A 6,204-nucleotide genomic window follows, 5' to 3' on the forward strand; every position below is an offset into this window, starting at 1 on the left:
TGTTTCCAGAACTGGTCAGCAATCACTTGGCTATGTCGCCATTGTCTCTTGCTCAGTAAATCTCTTGGGCCATAAACCACTTGAGGCAGAGATGCATCTCGCCGCCCCATGAGCAACAGATTTGGAGTGACTGGGTCAGTGTCGGATATCTCTGATGATACGTAACGAAGTGGTTTAGAATTTAGCATCCCCTCTACTTCTACTAGAACAGTGGAAAGGACTTCCTCTGATACAACCTGATCCTTAAGTATCACTCGGAGACAGAACTTAATAGAGCGTATTTCCCGTTCCCAGACCCCTCCGAAGTGAGGTGCATGTGGAGGGTTAAACTGAAAAGAGATACTCTGTTCCATTAGTTTTTCTTTGAGTGTTGGTTCAAGAGCAGAGAACGTAGACTGGAGTTCTCGGTTGCCACCTCTGTAATTTGTGCCCTGATCGGATATTAATTCGAAGGGCTTACCACGTCGGGAAATGAAGCGACGTAAAGCCATGAGAAAGGAGTCGGTATCCATACTATGTAGCAGGTCTATGTGGACACATCGTGTGGTTAGACACTTGAAAATAATACCCCAGCGCTTTTTCGTGTCTTCTGCCTATTTTTACCGTAAATGGTCCAAAACAATTCGACCAAAAGGGTGGCTGATAAATGCGGAGACGAGCTACAGGGAGATCGGCCATTTTGGGGTTGACTGGATTACTACGCCATTTCTTACATTCTCTGCACTGTCGTTGACACTTTCTTATGGCCTGTCTGCCTCTAAGTATCCAACAACTTTGCAATTCGGCAAAGACACGTTCGGGTCCAGGATGAAAGAGCCGATTATCATAATCCTGTATTATGAGTTTAGTGATTGGGTGTTCTGGTGCGAGTACAATGGGGTGCAAAGCATCAATCTCTAGTTTCTCCACCTCTCCACCACCTACTCGTATTAATCCTATTGTTTGGTCATATTCAGGTGACAAAGAGTTTAATCTGCTGTTGGAGCTTATTACCTTCCCGTTTTGTAGTGCATGGATTTCATCGGGAAAACAGTCCTGCTGGGCCTATTTAAGGAGGAGAATTTCAGTGTCGATACGCTGTGTGGCAGACATTGAGGGTGTGGCCGCCCCATGCACAGACTGATAAGCAGATTGTACTAAGTCTGCCCATGTTTTGAACTGGTCTGGGGCTGGTAGAGAAGATGAAGTAACAGCGACATGCGCACAGAAATATGATTTTCTTAACTCCTCATCTGTTGAGAATAAGTTGGGTTTTATTGGCCAGTTTTCTCGTGGTTGCTGTAGAAAGTGAGGGCCCTGATTCCATTGGCATACTTAAGAGAGCTCATAGAGAGATTTACCTCTTGCAATGTCATCTGCAGGGTTTAGTTTTGAGTCTACATATTTCCAACTATCTGAACTTGTCAATTCCTGTATCTCGGCAATTCGTGTGCCAACAAACACTTTGTAATGACAGGATTCTGATTTGATCCAAGTAAGGACTGTTGTAGAGTCTGTCCATAGAACAGGGATTTGTATGGGTATGGAAAGTTCAGTTAGGAGGAGTTTAGCTAGCTGGGCACCAGTTAGAGCAGCGCACAGTTCTAATCGTGGTATTGATAACTGTCTCTTAGGGGCCACACGGGACCTAGCCATTACAAAGGAGACTTGAACTTCTTCCTCAAGTTGCAGGCGCAGGTATGCAACCGAACCATAAGCGCGCTCGGATGCGTCACAAAACACATGCAACTCGACTGGGCCACGATCTGTATTTGGGCAGAGAGGGAAGTAGCACCTTGGCATACTTATTTTGGGCAGAAACTGGAGCTCACTAGTCCAATCTTGCCATTTTTTAAGCATTTCTTCTTCAATGATATCATCCCAGCCTCTTTTCTTGTTCCACAGAGCTTGTACTAAGATTTTAGCCCGGGTGGTATAAGGCAAAATATAACCAAGAGGGTCATATTGGGAGGCTAGTACTCTGTATATATTGCGCATGGTGGGCTCCTCGGGTGATAATTCTTTACTTTTGTAACTCAGACTGTCAGATATGCAATGCCAAGAGAGCCCAAGCGTAGACTCTTGATGGTCGGGTTTGTGCTCAGTCAGCCGTAGTTCGCAGTTTTCTGACCGTGCCTCAATGGGTAGGTGTTCAATTACTTCTGGGTAATTACTGGCCCACTGCCTGATTTCAAATCTGCCGTTTGATAGTAACTGTCTCATTTTGTCGACGAGTCGCTTGGCTTGGTCTGTTGTGGGAAGGGACTGCAAGCAATTATCTACATAAAAGGAGTGTAATACTGAGTCCACTGCCTCTTCATTGGTTTCGTGATGATCTATGACATGACGCTGGAGGGCGTATATGGCACAACATGGGCTACATGTAGTTCCAAACGGTAGGATGCGCCACTCCATAAATGTCAGGACTCCTCTCTCTTTCCAGATTTCTCCACAAGAACCGAAGCAACGGATGATCTTCTGGTAGGAGACGAACCTGGTGGAACATTGCTCGAATGTCACCACTGATGGCTACCGGGTACTGCCTGAATCTGAGAAGAACGCCCAGCAAAGATGGACCTAATGTAGGTCCTGGAAGTAGCTGATCATTCAGTGAAACTTGCTGATACTGATAAGAGCAGTTGAACACAACTCTGGATTTCCCATTGTGATGTACAAGATGATGTGGAATGAACCATGACTCATTTGTAGCTTTAGCCTCTTCAGGAGTGAGCTTCACTGCATATCCTGCATTCTCCAGTTTTTGGATTTCATTATTATAAACCTCGGCCAATTCTTTATTTTGCTGCATTCGGCGTTCGGTAGCTCGTAAGAGGGCCATAACTGATTCCGGGCCAGTATTTAAGACCTTTGCATCCTTCAGGCGGAGAAGAGGTGTTGCATAACGGCATACCCCATCTACCTCCACTCTTTTGGTCTTTGTTTCCAGCACTTTAAGAGCGTCCTTATCCTGCTTGGAACGTGTACAGTCCTTCACCGTTTGGAAGGGAAGTACATCTACCTGCCATAACTTTTCCACATGTTGGTATAGATCTTGTGTGGGAGAACAGGACAGGGAGGTGTTCAAGCAGGCGACTTCAGATGGCTGATCCAGAAAGGTAGCTGGTCCTTGAATAGCCCAACCCAAATTTGTGTTAACAGCTACAGGACTGCCTAATGAGCCCATACAGACTGGGGCTATTGGTATGAAGAGTTTGGGGTAATCAGAACCAATCAACAGCAGTGGCTGGACATCCTTGTAAGCAGTAAGGGGAATATCCTTGAGATGTTTAAATTTTGCTTTCAACCTATCCACGGGGCAGGATTGTTTGGCTAAGTTCAGGTCCTGAGCAGTAAATGCTGTGTGTATCTTATGCCGAATGCTAGGATTGACAGGTGTAGACAGTTCAAATGAAACTGATGCACCTTGAATCTCGACTACTTCCTGTCTAACGGTCCTAAGAGCTAATGATTCGACCACGGTTTCCAGCTCAAGATAATTTACTGCTGTGGGGAGAATTATAGTCCTCTCAGACCCATCGTCAAGGATCGCATATGTATCCAGTGTTCTTCCGTTATTATGGAGTCTGACGGGAACCACTTTCAACATAACTCTGCCAGAGTGAGTCACATGATCAAGGTAAACTGTTCTGGGTACCGTATTCATGGTAAGAATGCTCTTGTTGATAGTGACTGCTGTTTCGTGGAGGACTGTTAAATTCTGTTCACTACAGAGGGTACAGGGCCTTTTCAGGGTACAGTTAGCAGGCTCATGTCCTCTGCCACACTTCCAACATCTGTTGTTATCCTTTATCCAAGTAGTTATTTGTGTCGTGGTCAGTTTACCAAATTCAGCACAGGAGTTAAGATAATGCATTTGGCATTTACAGAAGGGACAGTATGGTTTAAAGCTTTCCCGTTTCTTAACCTTTGTCAGATCCTTCTTTGGTTGGGAACATACATTAGCCGAAGCTGAGGTTTCAGCTGTCTGATTCATGCCATAGTAAATTGTAGACTATACCTTTGGTGGTTTTGGGGTTCTTTGTTCTCTATTCTCATAGCGAGTTCTTTCGGAGCTGTAAAGTTCAACTGCTTTCCTGGATATCTGTAGCGCTTGTGATTTCCTCTCAAGCCACTCTGCAAATTCAAGGAGGGTATACGTTTTATCAGTCCCATTCTGGAGGATGCCCTTTGACAGACAATGTTCAATGAAACTATCTCTGTACGATGATGGGAGCTTGGTGAGTAATCTATCAACATGAGATCCACACATAAGCTCAGTCTGGGAAGGCCCTTCTAATGTACTAAGAAGGCCAACCAGAGTACTCACTGATAAAGCGAAGTCTTCAAAGGCTTGGGAATCCCCAGGTTTTATTGTAGGAGTGCGCAGAATACTGCCAATTTCTCATTGAACTAGTTGCCGAGGCTGCCCGTTTCTCTGTTGCAATGCTTGCATGGCTCGTGTATATGGCATGAGATCATACATGTACCTCTTTGCTATTTGGAAGGCAGCTGGCAGTTTCAGATGATCAAGTAACACCTGGTATTTGTAGTCTTCTGTCAGATGCATATGAGGACCGAATACGCTATCAAGTCCCTTTTTCAGCAAAGCAAATTCACTCCCTCTTCCAGACGTGAAGTTGATCAGCTTAGGTTTAGGTATTCCGTATGAGGAAGCAATGGCAGTGCACTATATGACTATGGTGCAGAATACATCTGGGGCTGAGATACTGCACCTGGTGGTCTGACAGGTTGATAACCCATTAAATATGTGTCTGAGAACCTTACAGACTGTCGGGGGGGAGGATCTGAGAACCGAGGTACTTGAGGTTGTGCATATGCTGGCAATGAATGAGTTAACTCAGCTTCTGAGTAATTAGGATGTGCAGTATGATACTGCACAGGGGTTACAGTGGATGCATAAACTGGTTGTTGACCAACTACAGGTTGATACACTGTGGAGGTAGACGATAAAATTGGTGATGCACATTGTTGTCTAGCAGACGGCATTTGTGGCTGATATGATGTCTGCTGACTACCAGTAGGCTGTAGCGGAATATATTGCGGATTCAGAAGATATGCTGGTGCAGACTCTGGTCGTGGCTCATATTCCACTACAGGATGCCTATGGACTGGGACAGATGCTGGACGAGACATTGACTGTTGAACCTGAGGTATTAGCTTTGATAACTGACCTGAACGCTGATTAGGTAGCTGCGAGTAGGTGACAGGGCTTGATGAGTGTGTAGGAATTAATGGTGTGGAGTACCTTGTTATTTCAACATTGTCAGGGGTTGTTGAACTAGGTTCAATGTCTGCACGAATAAGCGGTAAGCTGGCACTACGTTGCAGGATGGGCTGTTTCTGGATGCCTGAGTGAGGAACTGATTGTTGATGTCCGACACCTGTGGCACGGGGATGAAATAAACCCTGATGCATGCGTGGTGAACCATTACGCTGTGCAATAGACATTTCCAATGTGCTTTGCAATTCCCTAATTTGCCCTTGTACATTCCATACTCCTTCCTCCACTCTACGAAGCCTCTCCGTTTCAGTTACAGTAAATGCTCAATTTGAAGCCTCTCAGGTGTTGCCGAGTGATATTCCACATTTACATTGTCATGAAACCTTACATCATCATGAAAGGGGTTTGAAACTGTATGCCGTGACTGGGAAGTAAGTAGAAAGTCCTCCAGATGTCTAGGAAACCGTCGGATCCTGCTAGGACGGTGACTCTGCTCTTACCCGTAATCCTGTGATGTTGCCATGAGGACAAGATATCAACATCCGGCTCGAAGGACCACTTTGTTCTAGATATATGCGTGCGAGATGCTGATGTGTCACTACTTGTCCTCAACCTCGATCAGAAGGTTACAAGATGATGCAATAATGGATTGTCCACGACATATATAGCTCAAATTCTCCGATTTATTCTAGCAAATCCACTTGAATCATGTTCAGTTTCCATTTTGGTTGGTGTGTGTGCATATGTATGTTTGTATGTGGTTTCTGAAATAAAACAAATAATAAATACACTTAACAGGAATTTACAAGTGGTATAATAAAGTATACATTTAGACTAAGGCAACAAAAGTGAAATAAAACCTATGCAGTAAAGGGCAAATTATTCACCATTAGCCACTATATGGCGCTATTACCCCGGCAATAATTTAACATCCAACACAGGTAATCGCGATAAATCCGATTAAACTTTATAGACAACGTATG

This window comes from Tachysurus vachellii, chromosome 1 (assembly GCF_030014155.1).
Source record: "Tachysurus vachellii isolate PV-2020 chromosome 1, HZAU_Pvac_v1, whole genome shotgun sequence".
NCBI lineage: Eukaryota > Metazoa > Chordata > Actinopteri > Siluriformes > Bagridae > Tachysurus > Tachysurus vachellii.